At 50.8% G+C, this 27,556-nt stretch overlaps 1 long non-coding RNA gene across 1 annotated transcript; it reads right to left on the reverse strand.

Moving 5' to 3' along the window:
• Positions 1 to 1,502: 1,502 nt before the first annotated feature.
• On the reverse strand, positions 1,503 to 27,131 carry LOC102154319. The gene is made up of 3 exons (XR_005377434.1): positions 26,997 to 27,131; positions 2,982 to 3,117; positions 1,503 to 2,053 (listed from the first exon to the last, which is right to left on the reverse strand). It is a non-coding gene; the product is annotated as an uncharacterized LOC102154319 (long non-coding RNA).
• Between the last annotated feature and the right edge of the window lie 425 nt (positions 27,132 to 27,556).

A 27,556-nucleotide genomic window follows, 5' to 3' on the forward strand; every position in this document is an offset into this window, starting at 1 on the left:
TCAGAACAGCCTTGAATTGGGCATAAGCGTTGTGGCTCAGGTGGCGGGGCCCAGGGGGAAGGGTAGCGGCGGGGGTGGGGGGGGTCCGGCCCCTACGAGGGATGTAGAGCCAGGACTGGGCGCGACGGTGCAGGGCCAGGGCCAAGGATACAGCCACAGGCCTCTGTCGTGCAGTCGCATGCCTTCAGGGTCACGGGAGCCCACTGCTGGCTTGATGCCCTCGTCACGGGCAGGTCCACACGCGCCCGGCTCACCCCAGGTGCTTTGCTTTCAGAGGACAAACGCTTTCCCCCCCTGGAAGCTCCTCTCCCCGACCAACAGGTCCTGGCCCTCAGGCCACAGCGAATGCCCAGGACGGCCGGGGACCCGCGCTGGGCCGAAGGGAGCCCTGCCAAGACCTGTGCGCGGTGCCGGGGAGCCAAGGCCACCTTTCTCCATAGGGCGCTCCGTGCACACGCCCCACGTGAAGCTCCTGCCCATCCCGTCTGGGGACATTGGCCGCATGTGGCCTTAGTGGCATTTCACTGCCACCCGGTGTCCCTCCTACTTTCTCTCCAGAAGGTCCCAGCTGGAGCCGCACTTCTCGCTCCCATGGCCTCCGGTGATTCAGGCGGGGGCTGAGCAGTCCCCTCTGCTGGGCCTGGCCCTCGGGAGCACTGCAGCCCCCGGGTTCAGAGAGGGGCCCCCAGACTTCCACCAGACGTCGGCTCAGAGAGGGGACCACCCGACGTCACGGCTACGGAGGCCTGTGGCCCCGGGGAGAGTGTGACTGAGGATGGAGCCCACCCGTGGGACACAGCTGCGTGCGGTGGGGCATCCTGTGGCCCGAGCTGCTTTCCCCGTGTGGACATGCCAGTCGTAGGCGCCTACACATGCCTGCGGTTCCGACCCAAGCAGCACTGGAAGGGCCCTGTCTGGTCTCCGGCTGGGCTGTCCTGCAGCTTTGAGTCACATGGTGTCCCCGTAGGGACCTGCCAGCCGTCTGCCTCAGAGAAGAGGGGACGTGGCTGCCCACGGTCTGGACACTTGCGACGAGGGACAGGGCCAAGCCCACAGAGCATCAGCCTCCGCCCCCACCCTGCAGGCGAGGCCGAGGGGCCCCATCTCCCCCAGGCCAGGGGGGCAGGGGCAGGGGTCAGGGGCAGCTGCTGACTCACGCCGGCCAAGCGTGACTGGACGGTGCCCCCGGCCTTTCAGGTGGCCGCCTGCCCAGCCGGCGACAATCGGGTGGGCTTTAGCCACCTCTGCTAGAAAACCAGGGACCTGCCTCCGTCGCTTCTGAAACAGGCTGAGGTTCAACCTAGAAAACACGACCTCAGACGCCTGCGCGTCCCCTGTGGGGCCGACTCCCTGCAGCTGGAGACGCGGAGCCGGTCGGGGTGAGGACGGGCGGGCGCGGGGCGGGCGGGGGCGGCCTGTCAGCCTGCCTTGTCGCGTGGGGCCTGGCGCACTGCCTCCCAGGAAATGTCAAGAGACAACACCACACGAGAAGAACGCTATGTTTTATTCATTTTCTGGAACCTTCTCAGGAACGTCAGTGAACTGCCAGTAGCCGCCACACCTCAGCTTGGAATGAGGAGTGAGATCCTGCAGGGCCGCTAATAGGGCCTCACCCAGTGGGATGGAGCCCCATGTCACCTGTCATCACCCCCGGTTCAGGCCTATGTCTCCATGATCCCCAGTGACCCCACCGGGGGTGGGGGCATCACCATACATCAGTGTCAGGCGTCCCCAGGCCCCAGAAGATCCCCGGGCCCCCTCCAGGCCGCCGCCACTGTGCTTCGTGTCTCTGTAGACGGGCTGTCGCTGCACATCCCAAACGACGGACTCGTGCCACACGTGGTCCTGGCGTGGCCTCCCTCACCTTCCATAACTGGTTCGAGCTCATCCGGGCATCGGAACTTCATTCCTGTTTACGAAAGAATCATCTTCCCTTGCAGGGATGCGAGACATTTTGTCCGCACATTCAGCCCTGGGAGCTGTTTGGGTTGTTTCCCGTGGGGCTTGTTGTAAGTCTGTAAGCACGGCTACGTGTAGACAGGTTCCTGTTGCTCTGGAACAGAAACCAAAGACTGGGGTCGCCAAATGGGTCACAAAAACAAGGGGCCAGGTCTTCCTACTAAGAGTCCCTGTGGTGTGCACGGGGCCAGGGTCTCCCTGCTAGGAGTCCCCATGGTGTGCACGAGGCCGGGGTCTCCCTGCTAGCAGTCCCCGCAGTGTGCACGGGGCCGGGTCTCCCTGCTAGCAGTCCCCGTGGTGTGCACGGGGCTGGGTCTTCCTACTAGATGTCCCCGTGGTGTGCACAGGGCTGGGGTCTCCCTGCTAGATGTCCCCGTGGTGTGCACAGGGCTGGGGTCTCCCTGCTAGATGTCCCCTTAGCGTGCATGGGGCCAGGGTCTCCCTGCTAGATGTCCCTGTGGTGTGCACAGGGCCAGGGTCTCCCTGCTAGGAGTCCCCACGGTGTGCACAGTTCTGAGCCGACATTCTCGGTCTGAGGCCTGGCTCAGCCACTTTCAAGCAGGTCTCAGCTCAAGCAAGTCCTCTACACCCTCTGCACCCCAGCGGCCTTATCTGTCAGGTGGGGTGATAGCAGGGCCCTTAGTTGAGGTTCCTCGTGCACAGAACAGGGGATGAGCACACCTCAGCGCCCAGCACCTGTCCCCACGGCAAGCACCCAGAGCCAGAGCCCATCACGATGACCAGCCACTCCAGGGAGGGGAGGTATGGACGGCAGGGGACTGTGTCCACACCTCCATCTTCAGCCTTTGGAACCTTCCATGGAGTTCCACTAAACCCACAGCCGTAACGGAAGCGAGCTGCCCAGCGGGTCAGGGGAGGTGGGCGTCCACCCTGGGCTCGGCTTTACCCTCTGAGTGAGAGCTCACGGTCCTGGTGTGCTCATCATGGACGGGTTCCTGCCTCTCTCTGGGACGTGTGTCTCGGGGAACCCCGGCCGCACTCATCCCTCGCCACCCTCTCACCTGGCTCTGCCTGTGGTTCCTTGGGCTCCAGGTTCATCCTCGGTTTCTCCAGCAGGAGCCCCTTTGTCTGCTGTCACTTGTCTCTTTGCATGATTTCCTCCCTCTGCTAACACCCAGCTTGTGTTCCGAGCGACTCCTGGAAAAGAACCCTGTTTCTGTTTGCAGCCGTTTCCCCTGCTGTTTTGTCTTCTGCCGAAGAACGCCTGGCTTTCTTTTTTGTTTGTTTGTTTGTTTGTTTGTTTTAATTCTAAGTAACTGAATCTCAACCTCTATCTGGTGTCAAAATTAACACTTCTTAAAAAGCCAATATACTTAGATCTTAAAATTTAACATTCCAAATCCACTTGATGGAGCTGACCCCCGGACAGTAGAAGGGAAGAGCCGATAAATGGGAACATTGAGTCGAGAAGCTTTCCTTGAGTCTAAACTCTGAATTCTTAGACTCACAACAATGTGTTTTCAGTCCCAGGTAAACCAGAAGCCTCTTCTTATTTTTCAGCAACAACAGGAAAAAAAGCTGGCGTGCCACGCGCGGTTCTAAGCCCTGACTTCATCTGCACAGTCATCCTCCAGCACATTATCACGTCCGTGGTACAGATGGAGACCCCAAGGCCATGGAGGATGAAGAGTCTGCCCAAAGTCACACAGCTCACGGCCCAGCGTCCTGACCCGCGGCCCACAGGCCTCACCCCTCGGGCTCCTACCCCCGAGGTCTGCAAACACAGAAGCCTATGGACCTTTCTATCAACTGGAATCCTGCAAACACTCCAAACACCCACAGGCTGGTAGTCTCACTCCTGCCAAACAGGAAATGTTAGCTTTACCAGAGAGCCATTTATTCTATAAGTTTTTCACTTAGACTATTTTCTCGTCTTGATTGAAAGCACCCGTATAAAATAAGTACCACATTGGACAGACCAAACGTCACTGCACAATACATGCGTATTCAATCAGAAACTGTCATTTCACGCTGAGATTAATTGCAGAACACTCAAAGCGGAACCAGGAACTCGGCTCCGAGGGAACCACCACTTGTCCCGTCTGTCCTCCTGCTGACGGATGCTTCCGGGAACGTTCTTTGTGCCGGAGCTGTGTTATTCCTGGGTCAGCTCTGAAGTCAATGCCAATATCAGGATCCCTTTCAGAAAGAAGATGTCGAAACCCAGTGGGGAGCTTGGGTTTGCGTCGGACACTTGGGATCAGGGGCTATAGGCTCAAGGTCACCCCGTCACACAGCCGAGCCCCTGCACGGGGGCGGGCACCTCCTCTGCCAACATCTGCTCCCTCGGCACAGCTTTCCCCACTTCCCACAGGAGCTGGCGTGTTGCTGGGGGTGCATCGTGGACGGCCGACACCACCCGGGCCCCCGTGGGCTCTGCACGGTGCCGGGGGAGCGCGCGTGTCCCACTGGTGCCTGTGTGGGCCGAGGCTGGATGGATGACAGTGTTGGTGGCTGGCAGGCCTGAGGGAGGAAGGGAGGGTGAGCTGGGAAGCAGATGGGGGGAACTGGGGTTTGGGTGAGTAAGGAGGGTGGGGTGGGGTGAAACGGGCTGGAAAGATTTGGAGCCTTGCCAGAAACCACCACCAACGCCTCCACTCCACCTCCAGTTACCCTGATCTTGAATCCTGGATTCAAGGCTGTTCTTCCAAACCCTGCACACGTCGCAACCCCGGCCCAGAGTCCTGGGACGACGCCCCACTGACCCTTAGAGTCCTCACTGCTCACGCAATGCCCAGTCCCCCGCCCCCTTGCTCCCCACCCAGCTGTCCCCCATCCCCTAAATGTATACTCTGTATTTCCCACATTTTGCAAGTGCTGGGCATGGTGACCGGCGCAAGCAGACGGCCCCTTCCCGTCACCACACAAACTGACGCCCGATGTCACAGAGACAGGAGCTGAGAGAGAAGGTGCCAGCGCCCTGGCAGGGGCACAGCAGAGGCAGGACTGACCCGGCCAAACACCATCGCCTCCCACCTCACACCCTGCCCCAGAGAAGCGGGGCTGCATCCCCCACACGCCTTCTGCTTTTCTCCTCCATGTTCCGCCCGCGATCACAGGCCTGCTCAGGGCTGCCCGCAGCTCCCATTAGGTGGTAGTTCTTTACTCTCCTGAAAACCCATCATGATTGATAGTATCCATCTGGGAGCCCTAGGGATGTCACAATCACATGTCTGAGATGGGTGACCTTGGGCTAGGAGCAGCATCCCTCTGAAACTCCATTTCCTTATCTATAAAATGGAAAAAGCAGTAGAAACCATCCCTCTGAATTGCTGTGATAAAAATTAAAAGGGTAACACATATCAGTTGTTTGGCACAGAGCGGGCGCTCAAAGGACGTTCCCTCTTATTGTTTATTATCATCCCGTCCCTTGTGCAGAGCATACTCAGGGCTGACCCCTTCAGAGGTGTGTTTATTTTGTGAGGGGGGAGACTCGGGGGCAGGTGCCCTGATGGAATCCAGCCTGTAAGGGAAGCCGTTGGGCCCAGAGCCGGGGTCCTGGGCTGTGGAAGCTGTGGACGGGCCGCTTTCCCGTGGGAGGTGGGCCATCTGGACCTCAGGTGCCGGCCGACCCGGTGTGACCCAGTTCACCGAGTCTCGCCCTCACACAGGCTCCCACTGACGGAAGTAGAATTAGCTACCCCCGACTTACAGAGGGAAAGCGGCCCCGCATTAGTTAGGTCTTCTTCAGCAGATCGTGACGCTTCCTGCAGGGACAGAGAGCTTGGGGAAAAGCGCATTGCAGTTCCCTTCCGTATCTGTCCGCCAGCCAGAACAGGTGTTGCCTCCCTCCTTGGGGGGAACCCAACGAAGCTGGACTCCCTCATAAGCCCCCGAAGCTTGTAGTCAGAGGGGCGTCTGTGGCCTGATTAGAGGGCAAGGCACATGGGGGGCAAGGACTGAGCAGAAACGACAGAGTCCCATCCACCACCTCCTGGGGTACGTGTGCCCACAGTTAACACATGCTCCATGCTGGCAGTCAGCGCTCAGGTCAGCGTAAACACATCTGATATCATTCACGCTCAGGACCTCACGGACGGGCAGAGCACTTTGCAATCCATCACTTGGACAGTTGATCTCATTCGGTATCTGACTGGCTACGTGGTGCCCAGATTGAACATTGTACTGGGTGTCGGTGAGGATGGCTCCCAGAGAGATTAGAATTGGAACTGGGGGACTCAGGAGAGGAGATGGCCCTATCAGTGTGAGTGGGCCCCATCCCTTCCGCAGAGGGCCCGGGCGGGACAGGAGGTGGAGAGGGGAGCTCCCGCTTGCAGCCTACAGGACTCCCCAGCTTCCACAATCATGTGAACCAATTCCTTGCCATAAATCTCTTAGATGATAGATAGATAGATAGATAGATAGATAGATAGATAGATAGAAGGTCAATTGATCCTATTGGCTCTGTTTCTCTGGAGAACCATGACTAATATAGTCCTCACCTTACATTCAGCTTTTCCTCCATAATTCCATCCATCTATCCACCCATTCGTTCATCCATCCATCCATCCATCCATCCATCCATCCATCCATCCAACCATCCTTCCAACCAGCCAGCCAACTAGCCATCTATCCATCCATCCATCCATCCATCCATCCATCCATCCATCCAACCATCCAACCAACCATCCATCTATCCATCTGATCTTCCATCCAACCATCCATCCAACCATCAATCCACCATCTATCCATCCAACCTTCCCATCCATCCATCCATCCATCCATCCAACCATCCAACCATCCATCCAACCATCCACCCATCCACTCATCCATCCAAAAATAGTCAGAGTTGCCTGTTATGTGTTCAATTCTGCAAAAAGATGGAGATAAAATGTGAAGAAACATCAGACTCAAATTCTTCCCTCACACAGCAGACAACTTAGACGGGGAAGAAAAACATGAGTGCAACAAGCAAAAGACACAATGACTATGACTAGAGATACCAGGGAGAGGGACATGGAGCCTTAAGGACATGATATGGGGACTTGACCTAGTCAAGGAGGTTAGGGAAGGCTTTTTGGAGGAAATGGCATTTGATTTGAGATTTGAAGAATCAGAAGGCTTGAGCAGGTGAAAAGAAGAAGGAACAGTCCCTGAGGGAACACTTATTCAAAGACCCTGCAGCAGGAGTAAAGGAGGGGCTGACCAAATCCGTGGCTAGAGGGGGGGCCTCCTTCTGGAGACATGGTCTAGCGACCTAGGCACTACACATAGTTTTTGCTCCTTTAATTCTCTCCCTTTGGCCTAGATCATCCCTGCAAATTCCCCAAATCATTCTTGTCTGTGGTCTTGCAATGGCACGTGCAGAATAATTCCAAAAGCGAGAATCATTAGGTATCCCCCACCAATGTACATGGGGATGAGTGAGTGTGAAGCGGGGGTCACAGTGAGAGCCTTAAACGTGACCTTTGCAGCTTCATGTGGCTTCTGGAGCTTTAAGGGAGAAGTAATACCTTCTCTAAGGTACGGGAGTCCAGCTCCAGCTTCAGCCTTCCTGGATCACAGTGGTCAGGCTGCCCAGAGAACCAGGTCCAGGGCTGACCCATCCCGTCACACAGACACTCATGCCTTCAGCAAAACCTTTCCTGTGCCCCTACCATGTGTTAGGCCCTGTTCAAGGCACCAGAATTACAGAAGTCAACAAACCTAATAGGAAGTCCTGTCCTGTTGGGACTCATGGTTTCAGAGGAGGCGCCCACAAGAAACCCAGTGAGTAGGTTGAATACATGATGCACAGGACAGTAGGAAGCCCCAGGCAGGAGCTCGGGCAGGCGGGCTGGGGCAGGCACGGAGGGCCTCACTGCGAGGATGAGCGTGTGTCCAACGGGATTGTTTCCCCACATACCACAATTTCCAGCAAGAATCACATGTGGGCAATGGGAGAGGACAGTGTATGAAAAATGCTAACTTCGGGGGGGAGGAGCAAGATGGCGGAAGAGCAGGGTCTCCAAATCACCTGTCTCCACCAAACTACCTAGAAAACCTTCAAATTATCCTGAAAATCTATGAATTCGGCGTGAGATTTAAAGAGAGACCAGCTGGAATGCAACAGTGAGAAGAGTTCACGCATCTATCAAGGTAGGAAGACGGGGGAAAAAGAAATAAAGAAACAAAGGCCTCCAAGGGGAGGGGCCCGCGAGGAGCCGGGCTGAGGCCGGGGCGAGTGTCCCCAGGACAGGAGAGCCCCGTCCCGGAGGAGCAGGAGCTGCACCGACCTTCCCGGGGGGAAAGGGGCTCGCAGGGAGGTGGAGCAGGACCCAGGAGGGCGGGGATGCCCTCGGGCTCCCGGGGACACTAACAGGCACCTGCGCCCCGGGAGATGCGCCGAGCTCCCTAAGGGCTGCAGCGCACGGCGGGACCCGGCGGGACCCGGAGCAGCTGAAGGGGCTCGGGCGGCGGCTCCGCGGAGGGGGCTGCGCGGCCCCGGGAGCAGCTCGGAGGGGCTCGGGCAGAGGAGGAGGCTCCGTGCGGAGGGGGCTGCGCGGTTCCAGGAGCAGCTCGGAGGGGCTCGGGCGGCGGCTCCGCGGAGGGGGCTGCGCGGCCCGGGAGCGCGAATCCAACAGCGCAGGCCCCGGAGCACAGGGCGCCGGGACACAGCCCAGGATCCCGCCTCCCCCGGGACAGGCAGAGGCCGGGAGGGCCCAGGACAGCAAGGATGCTCCTGCCCCAGCTGAGCAGATCAGCGGCCCCGCCCCGGAGCCTCCAGGCCCTGCAGACGGAGTTCCTGCCGGAGCTGAATCCAGGGCTCCAGAGCTGCCCCGCCACTGGGGCTGTTCCTCCTGCGGCCTCACGGGGTAAACAGCCCCCACTGAGCCCTGCACCAGGCAGGGGCACAGCAGCTCCCCCAACTGCTAACACCTGAAAATCAGCACAACAGGCCCCTCCCCCAGAACACCAGCTAGACGGACAACTTCCAGGAGAAGCCAAGGGACTTAAAGTACACAGAATCAGAAGATACTCCCCGGTGGTTCTTTTTTTTTTTTTTTTTTGCTTTTGCTTTTTGATTTGTTTCCTTCCCCACCCCCTTTTTTTCTTTCTTTTTCTTTCTCTTTTTCTTCTTCTTTTTTTTTTCTTCCCTTTTTTTTCCTCTTTCTCTTTTCTTTCCTTCTTTCTCTCCTCTCTTTTTCTCTTTTTCCCAATACAACTTGCTTTTGGCCACTCTGCACTGAGCAAAATGACTAGAAGGAAAACCTCACCTCAAAAGAAAGAATCAGAAACAGTCCTCTCTCCCACAGAGTTACAAAATCTGGATTACAATTCAATGTCAGAAAGCCAATTCAGAAGCACTATTATACAGCTACTGGTGGCTCTAGAAAAAAGTATAAAGGACTCAAGAGACTTCATGACTGCAGAATTTAGAGCTAATCAGGCAGAAATTAAAAATCAATTGAATGAGATGCAATCCAAACTAGAAGTCCTAACGACGAGGGTTAACGAGGTGGAAGAACGAGTGAGTGACCTAGAAGACAAGTTGATAGCAAAGAGGGAAACTGAGGAAAAAAGAGACAAACAATTAAAAGACCATGAAGATAGATTAAGGGAAATAAACGACAGCCTGAGGAAGAAAAACCTACGTTTAATTGGGGTTCCCGAGGGCGCCGAAAGGGACAGAGGGCCAGAATATGTATTTGAACAAATTCTAGCTGAAAACTTTCCTAATCTGGAAAGGGAAACAGGCATTCAGATCCAGTAAATAGAGAGATCCCCCCCTAAAATCAATAAAAACCGTTCAACACCTCGACATTTAATTGTGAAGCTTGCAAATTCCAAAGATAAGGAGAAGATCCTTAAAGCAGCAAGAGACAAGAAATCCCTGACTTTTATGGGGAGGAGTATTAGGGTAACAGCAGACCTCTCCACAGAGACCTGGCAGGCCAGAAAGGGCTGGCAGGATATATTCAGGGTCCTAAATGAGAAGAACATGCAACCAAGAATACTTTATCCAGCAAGGCTCTCATTCAAAATGGAAGGAGAGATAAAGAGCTTCCAAGACAGGCAGCAACTAAAAGAATATGTGACCTCCAAACCAGCTCTGCAAGAAATTTTAAGGGGGCCTCTTAAAATTCCACTTTAAGAAGAAGTTCAGTGGAACAGTCCACAAAAACAAAGACTGAATAGATATCATGATGACACTAAACTCATATCTCTCAATAGTAACTCTGAATGTGAACGGGCTTAATGACCCCATCAAAAGGCGCAGGGTTTCAGACTGGATAAAAAAGCAGGACCCATCTATTTGCTGTCTACAAGAGACTCATTTTAGACAGAAGGACACCTACAGCCTGAAAATAAAAGGTTGGAGAACCATTTACCATTCGAATGGTCCTCAAAAGAAAGCAGGGGTAGCCATCCTTATATCAGATAAACTAAAATTTACCCCAAAGACTGTAGTGAGAGATGAAGAGGGACACTATATCATACTTAAAGGATCTATTCAACAAGAGGACTTAACAATCCTCAATATATATGCTCCGAATGTGGGAGCTGCCAAATATATAAATCAATTATTAACCAAAGTGAAGAAATACTTAGATAATAATACACTTATACTTGGTGACTTCAATCTAGCTCTTTCTATACTCGATAGGTCTTCTAAGCACAACATCTCCAAAGAAACGAGAGCTTTAAATGATACACTGGACCAGATGGATTTCACAGATATCTACAGAACTTTACATCCAAACTCAACTGAATACACATTCTTCTCAAGCGCACATGGAACTTTCTCCAGAATAGACCACATATTGGGTCACAAATCGGGTCTGAACCGATACCAAAAGATTGGGATTGTCCCCTGCATATTCTCGGACCATAATGCCTTGAAATTAGAACTAAATCACAACAAGAAGTTTGGAAGGACCTCAAACACATGGAGGTTAAGGACCATCCTGCTAAAAGATAAAAGGGTCAACCAGGAAATTAAGGAAGAATTAAAAAGATTCATGGAAACTAATGAGAATGAAGATACAACCGTTCAAAATCTTTGGGATGCAGCAAAAGCAGTCCTAAGGGGGAAATACATCGCAATACAAGCATCCATTCAAAAACTGGAAAGAACTCAAATACAAAAGCTAACCTTACACATAAAGGAGCTAGAGAAAAAACAGCAAATAGATCCTACACCCAAGAGAAGAAGGGAGTTAATAAAGATTCGAGCAGAACTCAACGAAATCGAGACCAGAAGAACTGTGGAACAGATCAACAGAACCAGGAGTTGGTTCTTTGAAAGAATTAATAAGATAGATAAACCATTAGCCAGCCTTATTAAAAAGAAGAGAGAGAAGACTCAAATTAATAAAATCATGAATGAGAAAGGAGAGATCGGGATCCCTGGGTGGCGCAGCGGTTTAGCGCCTGCCTTTGGCCCAGGGCGCGATCCTGGAGACCCCGGATCGAATCCCACATCGGGCTCCCGGTGCATGGAGCCTGCTTCTCCCTCTGCCTATGTCTCTGCCTCTCTCTCTTTCTCTCTCTGTGTGACTATCATAAATAAATAAAAATTTAAAAAAAAAAAAAAAAAGAGAAAGGAGAGATCACTACCAACACCAAGGAAATACAAACGATTTTAAAAACATATTATGAACAGCTATACACCAATAAATTAGGCAATCTAGAAGAAATGGACGCATTCCTGGAAAGCCACAAACTACCAAAATTGGAACAGGAAGAAATAGAAAACCTGAACAGGCCAATAACCAGGGAAGAAATTGAAGCAGTCATCAAAAACCTCCCAAGACACAAGAGTCCAGGGCCAGATGGCTTCCCAGGAGAATTTTATCAAACGTTTAAAGAAGAAATCATACCTATTCTCCTAAAGCTGTTTGGAAAGATAGAAAGAGATGGAGTACTTCCAAATTCGTTCTATGAAGCCAGCATCACCTTAATTCCAAAGCCAGACAAAGACCCCGCCAAAAAGGAGAATTACAGACCAATATCCCTGATGAACATGGATGCAAAAATTCTCAACAAGATACTGGCCAATAGGATCCAACAGTACATTAAGAAAATTATTCACCATGACCAAGTAGGATTTATCCCTGGGACACAAGGCTGGTTCAACACCCGTAAAACAATCAATGTGATTCATCATATCAGCAAGAGAAAAACCAAGAACCATATGATCCTCTCATTGGATGCAGAGAAAGCATTTGACAAAATACAGCATCCATTCCTGATCAAAACTCTTCAGAGTGTAGGGATAGAGGGAACATTCCTCGACATCTTAAAAGCCATCTATGAAAAGCCCACAGCAAATATCATTCTCAATGGGGAAGCACTGGGAGCCTTTCCCCTAAGATCAGGAACAAGACAGGGATGTCCACTCTCACCACTGCTGTTCAACATAGTACTGGAAGTCCTAGCCTCAGCAATCAGACAACAAAAAGACATTAAAGGCATTCAAATTGGCAAAGAAGAAGTCAAACTCTCCCTCTTCGCCGATGACATGATACTCTACATAGAAAACCCAAAAGTCTCCACCCCAAGATTGCTAGAACTCATACAGCAATTCGGTAGCGTGGCAGGATACAAAATCAATGCCCAGAAGTCAGTGGCATTTCTATACACTAACAATGAGACTGAAGAAAGAGAAATTAAGGAGTCAATCCCATTTACAATTGCACCCAAAAGCATAAGATACCTAGGAATAAGCCTCACCAAAGATGTAAAGGATCTATACCCTCAAAACTATAGAACACTTCTGAAAGAAATTGAGGAAGACACAAAGAGATGGAAAAATATTCCATGCTCATGGATTGGCAGAATTAATATTGTGAAAATATCAATGTTACCCAGGGCAATATACACGTTTAATGCAATCCCTATCAAAATACCATGGACTTTCTTCAGAGAGTTAGAACAAATTATTTTAAGATTTGTGTGGAATCAGAAAAGACCCCGAATAGCCAGGGGAATTTTAAAAAAGAAAACCATATCTGGGGGCATCACAATGCCAGATTTCAGGTTGTACTACAAAGCTGTGGTCATCAAGACAGTGTGGTACTGGCACAAAAACAGACACATAGATCAGTGGAACAGAATAGAGAATCCAGAAGTGGACCCTGAACTTTATGGGCAACTAATATTCGATAAAGGAGGAAAGACTATCCATTGGAAGAAAGACAGTCTCTTCAATAAATGGTGCTGGGAAAATTGGACATCCACATGCAGAAGAATGAAACTAGACCACTCTCTTTCACCATACACAAAGATAAACTCAAAATGGATGAAAGATCTAAATGTGAGACAAGATTCCATCAAAATCCTAGAGAAGAACACAGGCAACACCCTTTTTGAACTCGGCCATAGTAACTTCTTGCAAGATACATCCACAAAGGCAAAAGAAACAAAAGCAAAAATGAACTATTGGGACTTCATCAAGATAAGAAGCTTTTGCACAGCAAAGGATACAGTCAACAAAACTCAAAGACAACCTACAGAATGGGAGAAGATATTTGCAAATGACATATCAGATAAAGGGCTAGTTTCCAAGATCTATAAAGAACTTATTAAACTCAACACCAAAGAAACAAACAATCCAATCATGAAATGGGCAAAAGACATGAACAGAAATCTCACAGAGGAAGACATAGACATGGCCAACATGCATATGAGAAAATGCTCTGCATCACTTGCCATCAGGGAAATACAAATCAAAACTACAATGAGATACCACCTCACACCAGTGAGAATGGGGAAAATTAACAAGGCAGGAAACAACAAATGTTGGAGAGGATGCGGAGAAAAGGGAACCCTCCTACACTGTTGGTGGGAATGTGAACTGGTGCAGCCACTCTGGAAAACTGTGTGGAGGTTCCTCAAACAGTTAAAAATAGACCTGCCCTACGACCCAGCAATTGCACTGTTGGGGATTTACCCCAAAGATACAAATGCAATGAAACGCCGGGACACCTGCACCCCGATGTTTCTAGCAGCAATGGCCACTATAGCCAAACTGTGGAAGGAGCCTCGGTGTCCAACGAAAGATGAATGGATAAAGAAGATGTGGTTTATGTATACGATGGAATATTACTCAGCTATTAGAAATGACAAATACCCACCATTTGCTTTAACGTGGATGGAACTGGAGGGTATTATGCTGAGTGAAGTAAGTCAGTCGGAGAAGGACAAACATTATATGTTCTCATTCATTTGGGGAATATAAATAATAGTGAAAGGGAAAATAAGGGAAGGGAGAAGAAATGTGTGGGAAATATCAGAAAGGGAGACAGAACGTAAAGACTGCTAACTCTGGGAAACGAACTAGGGGTGGTAGAAGGGGAGGAGGGCGGGGGGTGGGAGTGAATGGGTGACGGGCACTGGGTGTTATTCTGTATGTTAGTAAATTGAACACCAATAAAAAAAAAATGCTAACTTCATCCGTTCTAACACTTCTGAAGCACCTCTTTGTTCTAGGTACTTAAGATCCATCAGTGGTCAAAGCAAAGACCTCTGAGTCTCACATCTTCTGTTCAGACAGACAGACAGGAAGCCATAGGCATAGTCAGCAACGTCCCCAGGAAGCAAGGTGATGCATGGCATAGATGAAGAGCAGGGACAGGTACACGGAGGGTCCAGGGTGGGCAGGGGCTGGGCGAGGAGGCCTCTTTCCAAGATGGTAGTTGAGCAAAATTCTGGAGGAGAGGGAGATAGGCACGTGGGCATCTGGGGAGGGAGGTTCTGGGCAGAGGACACAGCTGGTGGATGGGCTGCTGGTGTCCCGCGTGCTGTGGATTAACCACAGAGCCGGAGAGATGGGGCAAAGCGGGAAGGTCCTGGCGGCAGACAGGAGGTGTGGCCACCTGCAGTCCTCAGACGCCAAGCTCAGGGCGCTGAAACGGTGACCTCTGAGCTTCAGTGACCCCTTCCCATCAGGATCCCAGGCTGGAGTGGACTGTCTTTCAACCCTCTTTTTTTTTTTTTTTTTTCTTTCAACCCTCTTAAAAGTAGATTAATGCACCGGACAGTGACTGAAGTTTACAGGGCAGGCTTGTGTATTTGAAAGTTGCTTAGAGATTAGGTCCTAAAACTTCTCATCTCAAGAGGAAAAGATGTTACCTGTGGGGCGCCCGGGTAGTGCAGTCAGTTAAGCATCTTGGTTTCGGCTCAGGCTCAGGTCATGATCTCAGGGTCGTGAGATCGAGCCCGTCTGGCTCGGCACTCAGCAGGGAGTCTGCTTACAATTCTCTCTCTCTCTCTGTCTCTGTCTGTATGTCTCTCTCTAAAATAAATAAATCTTTAAAAATAAAAGATATAACTATGTATGAGGTGATAGATTTTTTTCTATTATTCTTTTATTAATATAGGATTTTTTTAAAAGATTTTATTTATTCACGAGAGACACAGAGAGAGGCAGAGACCCAGGCAGAGGGAGAAGGAGGCTCCATGCAGGGAGCCTGATGTGGGACTCGATCCCAGGACCCCGGGGGCCTGACCTGAGCCGAAGGCAGATGCTCGACCACTGAGCCACCCAGGTGTTCCTAGTGTCCTAAGATTAAGGTGTACATTCTTGAGCTATTATAGTCTAACCTTTTCTTTAGTTCAGTATTTTACAAAATGAAGGAGTCTCACATGTGTATACATCCTCCTGTAGCTACTCCCTTTCCACACCTTGTGGGGTCCCTGCCATATGGATACACGCCATCACGAAACGCATTACGGCACCATCCTGAAATCCATGCACGTCCCCACCACCACGCGTACACCTGAAACACTCACCCTGTTATATGTCAGTCACAGCACAAAAGTAGGGGGAAGGAAGATGAATCTTTGGACTCCCTTTACGGATGAGGAAACTGAGACTCGGGTTACGTGTCCCAGTTGGGTTTTCACAGACGGCGGGAGCGTAGCCGACTCTGGGCACGTGGGGAAGTCCCCGTCACAGCCTGGGTGCCAGTCCCCAGGCGGCCTGGCCTCCGTGGTTGCACGGCCTGTTCCTTGGGCCCCAGAGAGCTGGAGCGACACCAGTCTAAGCACATAACGCAGCCTGGCAGGGTGGCTTGGCTCCCGTCGGGAAGGTGATCCCATTGACCCCGGGCCCCCCTGGCAGGAGGCAGGCAGGGAGGGCAGGCGACGCCCGGGCCTCCGACGGGAGAGGCCTGTCTATCAGCCCACTGCCTGCTGGAGGATTTTATCTCTAAAATATAGTGTTCCTGTGAGAAGGTACACATTTTCACATCTATTAAATTGCTTTGCATGAAAGTGTACTTTCCCGGTACCATAGCAACCGTGCTTCCTAATCTGATTTAAATTTTTTACCTTGTGCTGCAGAAGCTAACGCCACGCTTTCTGAAGTCGGCGGCTCTGACACGCACATGATGTACAATTTTTAGAAAAGAAAAATAATCTTAGGCTCAAACCCCCCCCACCCCCCACACCCCGCTGGCGGGCGTCCCACACTAATGGTTACAGATGGGACACCGGCGCCCCCTCCCCGCCCCGGGCCGGGTGCCCTGAGCCGGTCACCGGAGCTTCCTCACCGCCGGCTTCTTCCTCTGGAAATCGGGACTGTAACGTGCTACCCCACAGGGTGTTGGGGGGATTAAATGACACAAAGTGTGTAGGACCCGAGCTCCGCGTCTGGCACTGACTAGCGCTCGCCTCACTCCAGGCTCTTCCCTCGTTGGTGGTGACGAGTGAGCCCCAGGGTGCTCCCCGTGGCTGCTGCCAGGTGCTCTTGCACCCACAGCCTGTCCCCTTCACTGTGAGCGTCCACGTGGGGGCTCGGCTGCTCCTGGGAGAGACGCCAGGGCAAGACCACCTCCCCCGGCCCCCCGGGACCCCCGGCCCCCCGGGGACCCCCAGCCCCCCGCGGCTCCTCCTGGAGTCAGCCCCGCGGCTTCAACGGCACCGCCCAGCTGCGGTCCTCCCTCCCGGGAGAGCAGCCCCAGGTCAGGGAAATGCTCGGGACACGGTCCCCCGGGACCTCATAACTCCATCCCTCAGGCTCACAAGCAGCTTAGAGCCACAGGCCTCTGCGGCTGTAGGGACGGGGCCTGGAGCTGTGGGCCCCTCCCACGGGGACCCAGAGCAAGGGCTCCCGGGTTCTTGACCCACAGGGTGCACCAGATTCCCGGGGAGGCGTGTTAAATGCAATCCCAGGACTCAGGCCGCAAATTCCCACGTGGTGGGGTCAGCGTGGGGCCTCGGGGGCAGCGCTTCTGTCCATCGCCCCGCCGTCCCCCACCGTCCCCCGCCGTCCCCCGGAGAGCCGCGCTGCCCTAGGGAATTACGCTTACTTTAGAAAGTGTCCTGGAGGGATCCCTGGGGGGTTCGGCGGTTCAGCGCCTGCCTTTGGCCCAGGGTGTGACCCCGGGGTCCTGGGATCCAGTCCCACGTCGGGCTCCCTGCAGGGAGCCTGCCTCTCCCACTGCTTGTGTCTCTGCCTCTCTCTGTGTGTCTCTCATGAATAAATAAATAAAATCTTAAAAAAAAAAAAAAAAGTGTCCTGGATTTGGAAGCCCTTAAGGAGGACGTGTGGTGGTGTCCGTGGCACACCTCCTCTACCGCAGGGGGAGGCGAAGCGAGCGTGGGACGGCAGAGGATCGTTTGGGGACCTCTGGGTGGTAGTTCGTGATACTATTTACTCTTCTGTGTGTTTGAAATTTTTCATCATAAAAATGCTATTATAAGCTCGAGATCTGAGAGACTTGGAAATCCCTCCGGCTCTTCCCGTCTTCAGCTCCAGCCAGAGACTCCAAGTGTTAAAATATCAGTGTTCACCTTCTTTTATACATAAAGAAAATTCTGTTTCTAGGAAGTCTCACTTCCTCAATCCTGAGCAGTCATGGGGGTCTTGCTCTTCCTTCTCCTTCCCGCGGACCCACTGGGGCGACGCCCCCCCCCCCCCCCGGGGTGAGGCCTGGTCAAGAGACGTGGCAGGTGCGGCCCAAGGTCACCTGCGATTTAGCAGCTGGGGATTCTGAGGGTCTCTCCCCGCTTCTCTCTCTAAGCTGTGGTTTCCGGCCCCTCAGGGAGGATCTGAAGGAGGAAACTGGCCTTTCCCAAGGGATATGTGCAATGAAACTGCAACTTCACACAGCACAGTCGGGGCCTTCGTCCCACCTACACCGGCGGCCGGGTGACCCCCTTGACCTGAGGCCTCCCCGTCGCGTGGGGCGCAGACGGCACCTCCCCCCAGAGTCGAGCAGCAGGTACAGGCGACAGATCTCCTCGTGTCCCTGCTGACCCGAGAGCTGCCCTCCACGTGACGACAAAGCCCCTCCGAAAAGTCCTCCAGGAGGGAAAAGAAGCACAGATCCGAGTCCAGCGGACTTAAATATTTTAATGCCTGAAGATTTAAGGCCCGAATCGGGAGTCACGGTAAGGAGATGGGGGGACTGCCACCAGCCTGGCCCCCCGCTCCACCACTCACTGTGCACAGCCTGGAAGGGGCTTCCTTCTGTGTGTGAATCTCAGTTTCCCCTTTTGTAAACTGGGGTGTGTGTGTGATAATTTTAGGGATACTTTTGGGGGTTCAAATGAGAAAAGCCACGTGAAGCATTGACCTGGCACGTAACTAGCATTCGGTAAACGTAATAATTAATTTCTGCATATTCATGCACATGCACATGCAGATGCATCAACAATGAGGCGCCTCCCGCGGACCCCGAGCCCAGGGACCAGACAAATGCACTCACAGAAACAGAAACCATAGAATTTTAAGCTGAGAGGGGCCCCAGGGGCACTAGGTGTCGACACACACACACTGGCACATGGGCACACTCTCGCACAAGCACACACATGTGTTCTCACACGTGCACACACGTATGCACATGCACACAAATGCAATACTCACACACGCACACGAATGCACATACTCACAAACATGCACACACACGCACACACTCACACACGCACACGAATGCACATACTCACACACATGCACACACTCTCGCACATGCACACACACATTCACACATGCACACATATGCACATGTACACAAATACATATATTCACACACATGCACACTCGCACATGAACACATATGCACACTCTCACACATGTGCACACCCACATTTCCTTCCTTACCAGTTTCCAGAGGCTTCCCGTGGCACCTTGCTGGGTCTGGCCCCACCCACCTCCTGCCCTCAGGTAGACTTCAATCCCACCTGCTCATGGCCTTCCAGCCACCCTGGGTCCCGGATCCCCCCGCACCCAGTGAGGGCCTGAGCCTCTGCCACAATGCCGCTGCCCCAGCCCGGCCCTGCCCTGCCCCCCAGCCGGGAGGACCACACACCGGAGGACCCCCCACACCTCATGTGACCTCCTCTGTAGGCTCTTCCAGCCCCACATTCTAGCCCCACCCCACTGCACCTGCCCCTCTACTGTCATGCCCGCACTGATTTCCTGCTCCCTTGCCCCAAGGCTCTGAGCTTCTCGGGAGCCACGAGAAAGGTGGCTCACCTGTCTGGGCCTGGGACTTGTCATCCTTTGGCAAATAAGGAGGGTTCCCAGAGGCCCTGCTTACCTGTAATAGTCTCATCTTTCTGATTCTGAGTTTCTTTATCTTTAGAACCTTAATCCATGTGTGTTATGAAGATGTTTGGGTTACTCATAGGAAGAAGCAGAGCTCACAGCCTCCGGGACCCACTACCTGGCGTTAATGCCCTGCCTAGAAACACAGACGTGAATCGGAGCTCGGTATCTGCTGGCAGTGGCTTGTTTCGGCCTGGACCACACGTCTCCATCTCCGCAGCCTGCCCAGCAGGTCCCTCACAGGGGGTCTCAGCAAACTCACCCCACCCTCCAGGTGCTTCCCGGCTTCAGTGGCTTTGGGCTCACCCTCTGGCCGGCAAGTCCCAGGATCTGAGACTGGGCTGGGACCTGCAAAGTGACCCGTCCAAGATGGGCAGTCAGGCCACAGCAGGGATTTGGGGGTCACTCTGTCCTCCATCCTGGCGTGCACTGAGCACTCAGTAAAACCTGGATTGACTTCGAATCTAAATCTTGGGTGATAAGACCCACGTACGCTTTGCTTTTTGGAAAACCGCAGGGAATTTAGTCCTGGGACATCGTTCCTCATTCCTTGTTGTGAACTACGACTCAAACACCTGCCTTCCACTCAAGAGCTAAGTCCTGGAGGATGCAAACAGTGCCTACCCTGTTCATGCTCCTTCCTGAGGAAAGGAGAAGAGAGAGAGAAAACAACTACCGACTGGCGGGAGAGTGGGTGGCCACCGTGCCCAGAGCACCTGCAGTGTTCCAGGCCCACACTAGGGGCTTTGGGACAGAACCCTGGTAAACATTCACGGTGAAAATTTTAGCAAACACCACAGAAGAGAGGATAGCATGATAAATCTCCGCAGACCACTTCGATTTAACGATTATTACTATTTAGCCATATTTGCTCAACTGCTTTCTGTTCAAGCATCTTAAAAATGAATTACAGGCAGCATGACATTTTGTCTGTACTTCAATCCTTCTGTGCACATCCCTTAAAGACACAGGCGTTTGCTTATCACAACGCCATTATTAGCCTTAACAAAATAAGCATCCTTCCTTCATCTCATCTAAATCACAACTGATCTTGTTCATATGTCCCCAAACCTCCCCCCGTCCACCAAAAAAAATCTTCCTACCGTTGGCCTGTTCAAATCGAACTCAGACAACATGCACCACAGATATACTTGGCTGCTATGTCGCTTGGGCATCTTCTACTCCAGAAAAGCCCGTCCCTTTCTATCTGTGTCACTGGCTGGGAGGACAGGTCTCATTGTCATCTGTAACCTACCGTAATTACAACCCTACCGTAATTACAGCCCTCTCCAATGAGAGAACCAACCAAGGAGAAAATCAAGTCTCCAGTTGCTCACAGGGCTCTCGAAGCACCTGCTGATGATACAGAGTCATTGGCTTTAAACACGAGATATGTTTTCATCCCAAAACCATGCTCTTTCTGCCACTGTGTCCGTGTGAAAGGAGGAGCAGATACTAAAAGTTTTCCTTTAAATGTTAAAAGCACCTTTAATATTGACTTTCAACACATTTTTGACAGAGCTTGGCTATTTCTGTGAAAGAAAGAAGACTGGCAAAGGGAACTGTGAGGATCCTACCCCAAGGGATAGGGAGTGATATTTTCTGCGGCTGGCAGAAACTATCTAGTAGATAAGTAAATAAAACTCCAAGGTTTTATCTCAAAAGTGTGGGGGTTTTCAGCCTCCTCGAACAACCAAAGACTGGACCAGCTTCACTATTTACAAACGGAACATCTAATAAGTGATTTGCAAAAATGACCTCGCTCCCTCGGGTTCCTTTAATATGCAAAGGCATGTTTCTGCTTCTCTACCTCTTTGCTCCTTCCAAAGGGCATGTGCTGGAGAACTCTTTAATAACACAGGGAAATCAGGGAAATTGCCACCAGGTGAATTAGGGTTTACAAGGGCTCTTCCTTCCTGCAATTTCTTTCAGGCAAGGCTGCTTTGCAGAGAGAGATTTGTAGAGCAGTTGCTCTAGAAGCCCGTACTGGCTGATAAAAGCTCAGTAGCTCTGAGGTTTACAGGCCCCCTTTGTAAGCATGTGCCAAGGGGGCAACTGAGCTTCCAAATTGTATTTCTTCCACATTGCCAGAACTCAGGAGTTCATGTCGGAAACCCTGATGCCTGATGAATGCATTTTTAAAATATATGTTCCCAGAATATCTCCTGGGTATTAAATAGCAGATAGGCAAACTCCAGATGTCTGAATGCTTCCTTTTAAGACCTAGCGGGCTCTGACAGTGCACTGGGGGAGATCACCCATAAAGGGGGTCTTCCAGGAGGACGTCTGGACAGAAGAAGCAGGACCCCAGACGTGGGTACCAACGAGGAGCACATACGTGCTCAGGAACCTCAGAAATCTGAAGCACATTGTGTGGATCCTGTGAACACGGAGTCGAAGGCTACCTCAGAAACGAGGCACAAAATTCCAAAATCTCCCTGCTCAAAGGATTGTGTAAAAAGCAATCCTTCAATCTTTAGTTCACATTTTCAAAGTTCTCCCAACGAACATTTGCTTTTATAAGTAGACACTAGGAAATGGCATGAGAATCTGTTTAATAAAAATATAGGAGACAGAAAAAAAATGTGTTGGAAGCAGGTGCAAGTCTAATAACCACCAATGACTGGGCGTGGAAGGGCTTGCAGACCAAAGCCCGCGAGAATCTGCAGGTTGGTTTTCCCCTGTAAAGGGAGAGATGCACTTTGCCTGGTGATGCTGCACCCATGCACCTGCTAGCGGGAGGGCGAGTCTCTGTTACAGCGGGCAGACCTGTTTCGTTCTCCTCCAATTTTACAACACAACCCATTTCCAAACAGGACCCAAAGACTAATATTCCCTGACAACAGTCTAAGAAGTCCAACCAGAGCAGTTCTCAGGGTCAGAATCCCAGAAAAGCTGAATCGACCCTTTCAACACCCTGAGGCTCTTCCAGTTTTTCCCAGCACTCAGTCCACGTGGTACGGAATGCTCACATGTTAGAATTTTTCACTCACGGGTCTTTGGTATGCAATGGGATAATTTTGAGCGAAATCAATGAACAATCATAATACAGAAAATGCTTTATGGATGCCGTCTTTCCAGAGAGCCCTAACGTCATGGTCAAGCATGACCTCGCCCTTGCCCACCCTGTCCCCGCCGTCCTTCCCTCCGCGGCAGTCAGTCGCACCAACAACGATTGGTCAGCCCTGATAGTGAGCCGCTGTCACAGAGAGTGACCCCGCGGGTCTCCAATATTGGCAAAGTGGTTCCTTTGCACCGCATCCCCAGCCTGAAGACCTATCGCTGAAAATGCAGCCTCAGATTCGTCCGTGGGGAAATCAATAACAAATCAAGCAGCCATTCACTCAGATTTATTGGCATAACCAGGTGAGGCAGCCCAAAATCTCCAAGAGTGGGTTGTTGATTACAAGTCAGGCGGTGGGAAACAAGCTAGTGCTGGGTTTCATGCTGGTGTGATAAATTCACCCACTGCCATGGATCGGACAAGTGGTAAGTCAAACGGATGGTTCCTGAAGATGCAAAGGCATATTTCATTTCACTTACAGCTTGATGCAGCTAATCAGTCTTAACCTCGGCATAACTCACGAGTCCAGGAGAGCCTTCTGGAAGGCACAGGTATGATGCTCCTTTTGAATGGGCTCATAATTTCTGTGCACTAACATCCTGTGGAGAGTTTGAAAAGTGGTTCATTTCCAGGATATTTTTATGGACTCTCGTAACGATACTCCAGCAATTAGCATCCAGGTTGCTGCCACTGGCACTTTGGGTGCTTATCGGAGCTGAATGAAGGCACAGAACGGCTCTGAGGTTTAGATGCTCAGAAATCCGGGAATTGGAGAAAGTGGTCTGATGAGAGCTAACAATATGCTGCCTTTACAGATGCTAACATTTATTTTCATCTCAAACATTCCGATTTCGAAAAAGAATACACAGAAATAATGACAATTAAATTCTTTTCTTTTCTTTCCTCAAGATTCTATATTCTCCTTCTACAGAATCACCAGGGCACTTTGGGTCACATCATCACTTTAGGACAAATGCCATCTGCTCGATGGACATTACTTTTGTTTTTGTTTTTTGTTTGTTACTTTTTTTTAAAGATTTTTTATTTATTTATTCATAGAAATGCAGAGAGAGAGAGAGGGCAGAGACACAGGCAGAGGGAGAAGCAGGCTCCATGCAGAGAGCCTGACGTGGGACTCGATCCAGGGTCTCCAGGATCACGCCCCGGGCTGCAGGCAGCGCTAAACCGCTGCGCCACCGGGGCTGCCCTGGACATCCTTTTGAACGGAGAAAAGAACCATCTCCTTCTCCCAGGTTTTACGTTTCCCTAACCACTTTTACAGGTGCACTCGTGTATTGACAATTATCTGAAAGTGGCGAAAGCCAGTCAAACTTGACGCCGCTGTGGCTCTGCGGGCCCTGCCGCCAACTGTGTGAATGGGGAACGTCCGAGAGCGCATCGCTGGGGAATGCTCAAATTCTCTCAACACAAAGCGCGTTTCAGAGAGCAATCCAAGGAACCTGAATTGTCCTTGATTCCGAGAAAAATAGGAAATAATTCCAAACAGCTGCTTCTTAACAAGTAGCACCACTTTAACGAGAAGTACAGAGTTCACGCTCTGAGGATGAAATCTGATGTTTGCCTCAAGCAAGTGCCCCGCACAGAAAACACCCACGGTGAGGGGGATCGCCGGACGGCGCCTCTTGGGAGGTCGGGGTTGAGGTCGGCGTGAACAGCAGAGGGGCCCGTGTGACAGTGGCTCGCAGTGAAGCCTAGTGGCGGACAGTTCGCAAAGATGGCCCCACTCGGTGCGGCAAGGATGCTCTTTGCCTGGTGACTTTGCAGCCCCGCCGTGCCAGGTGGGACCTACATCCTTGGCCAGCGACAGTGGACGGGACTGGTGGCTGGCGGGGGCCAACCGAAGGTCTGCTCCGAAGGCTTACAAGCCCTAGGGCCTCTGCTCTCCTGGAACCCTGCCCTGGCCCCGGGAGCAAGCTTGCTGGCCTGCTGGAGGAGGGAGCCCAGGTGTGTCCCCCTGGACCCCTGCGGGAGGACAGCCCAGCTGACACCACCCAAGCCGCCCAGCTGAGCAGCCCAACCACTAAGCCTCAGAATCCAGAACCGGCTAAATGGTTTTAAGCCTCTGAGCCAATCGGGGATTTTTCTTTAAGAAAAAAAAAAAATTTTCACCCAACCCTTTCCCTCCTCCCCCTCTGGCAACCACCAATTTGTTCTCTGTATAGAAGAGTCTGGGATTTTTGTTTTGTGTTGTTTGTCTTTTTTATTTGTTCATTTGTTTTGTTTCTTATAACTACACGTGTGTGAAATCATATGGTATTTGTCTTTGATTTATTTCACTTAGCATTATACCCTCTAGATCCATCCGTGTTGTAAATGGCAAGACTTCGTTCTTTTTATTGCTGAGTAATATTCCAATATAATATAATATTCAAATATATATGTGTATATATATAATATTCATATATTAAATTCTCATATATTTACCACATATATATACCAAATATATATGTGTATATGTATAATATTCATATATTAAATTCAAATAAATATATAATATTCATATATTAAATTCTCATATATATGAGAGCTAGAGATACAGGGATATATATATATATATATATATATATATACCACATCCTCTTTATCCATAAATCACTCGATGGATACCTGAGGTCTTTCTGTAATTTGGTTATTGTTGATAATTATGCCATAAATATCAAGGTGCATTTATCTTTTTGAATTAGTGCTTTCATTTTCTTTGAGTAAATACCTAGTAGTGGAACTACTGGATCACATGGTAATTCTATTTATTTTTATAGTCAGAGTATTTTTTATTTATTTTATTCATTTTACATTTTTTAACTTAAATTCAATTTGCCAACATATAGTATAACACCCAGGGTTCCTCCCATCAAGTGCCCTCCTCATTGCCCATCACCCAGTAATTCTATTTTTAATTTTTTGAGGCCCCTCCACACTGTTTTCCTGAGCAGCTGCTCCAGGGTGTATTCCCACGAGCAGTGCATGAGGGTTCCTTCTTCTCTGCCAGCACTTGTTTCTTATTTTGTTGATGTTAGCCATTCTTACAGGTGTGCAGTGGTATTGCTGTGGTTTTGATTTGTATCTCCCTGATGATGAGCAATGTTAACCATGTGTTCATGTGTCTCTTGGCATTTCTTTGGGGAAATGGCTATTCGGGATTTCAGCCCCACTTTTCAATCATCTGAGACAGTTGTTTTAAACCATTAAGTAAGTGTCAGAATGGTTTATTGCATGGGAAGGGTTAACTAGGGCAGACCCCGTAACAGCTCCCAGATCTCTCTGCCTCATCTCTGTCTCTCTCTCACTGCCTCTGTCTCCACGGTTCTCATCCTCATCTATATCTCTCTCTATCCCTGTATCTCTAGCTCTCCACACAGCATCCTAGAGCCAGCGAGCCCCTGGTCTGCTCCTGCACCTCTAGGGAGAGAGCACATGATATCTGGACACTTTAGGTCACATTTGCAAACCTTATAGTCCGAGTCTTTTTCACTCTTAAAATTGGCAAGAACTCCAAAGAGCTTCTGCTTGTGTCGATCAGTATTTACCATATTAGATGTTAAAACTGAGAAAAGTAAAACATGAGAAAATGCAAGCACACATGCCCTTAACCGTCAGGGTGACGATGTCATCTGAGCTGACGAGTCCCCCAGAAAACTTCACCATACACTCAAAAAAAAAAAAAAAATGCGAGACAGGCAGATGACCTTTGGTGTCGTCATGAAGGTAAGTTTGTCCTCACCGATCCTGAGCATCTGTGATCTAGACCGTTGACACAGATGTCCCCAAGATCCCACATTGCTCTACAACTCAGTCCGCATGATTTTGCTTATGAGCATAATAATCGGAATACAAACACTAGAAGCCTAGCTCACTGGAAGGCTTAGGGCTCTATCACACAATGGTGAGTGCATATGGTTACAAAGCGTTCATATAGAGTAAACAGTCTAAAATTATTATAATCATTGCATCTCCATGGTAATATTTATTTATAATGAATTATAGGCTTATAGGAGAGTTTATTGAGCTACATGGAGAACTAATTATGGGAAGCATATTCAGATCTCAAATAAAGTAGCTTCTGCTCTTTCTAAGTGATTCTTGTCTGAAGAGCTTCCATTCGTTCTTCCTTCTGGCCAAGCTACATGGCCAGTTATCTTTCCCAGGAGGTCCCACGGGGTGGGGAGGGTGTCTCTTTCATGTTCATCTAGCACTTTGAACCTCTTCCTCCACTGCCCCCCGTACCATCTCCTTCAGTTCAGACCACACCCAATGAATCCATGCTCTGTTCCACCTGCCTTTCCATAGGTCGTGGCACTGATGCTTCACCAAACCTGTGATTTGGACATTGTCATCGCCCTTGACAAATCAAAGCTGTTGAACAACCTGCTCGAAATCGGGCAATTAGAACAAAAGACCAAGAAGATGTCATTTTTTTTCATGTAGTCACTCCCTGATGAGGACTGTGTTGCTTACCTGTCTGTCCTGCCAGGCAGCAGCTTGCAGGTGGGGGCAGGAGCCGGCCAGGGGGGAGAAGCTGACCTATGAGGAGGATCTCGTCGGTGTGTGGTGGGTGTCCTACAGAGACGAGCGCCGGGTCTCCCGGGAGCCCCGAGAAGGCGCAGTCATCTGGCTGTGGAGGAGGGTGAGGCTTCGTGGAGGAGTGCGGCAGATGGTACTTTCCAAAACTGGCTGCGATGATATCTCCACATGCTCCTCTCATAAGGTGACTTGGAGGCTCTTACCAGCGAGTAGGAGGGTCTGTGTTTCCTCCCTCTGAATCTGGGTGGATTGGTGACAACCGGGGAAGGGATGCTTTGTGACTCTCGAGGCCAGGCCACAGAAAGCGAGGCCGTTTCCACCCCCTCTTGGAAGCTGGCCGCCATGCTGGGAGGGGGCCCAAGTCACCCTGCGGAGACCCAGGGGCAGGAGGCAGCACCCAGTGCAGCTCGCCCGTGACGAGATCAGCCGTCTTAGAAGTGAGTCCCCTTGCCTGGGTCACGCCACCTCCGCCGATGCCGTGTGCAGCAGGGATG

Source organism: Canis lupus, chromosome 24 (genome assembly GCF_011100685.1).
Source record: "Canis lupus familiaris isolate Mischka breed German Shepherd chromosome 24, alternate assembly UU_Cfam_GSD_1.0, whole genome shotgun sequence".
Lineage (NCBI taxonomy): Eukaryota > Metazoa > Chordata > Mammalia > Carnivora > Canidae > Canis > Canis lupus.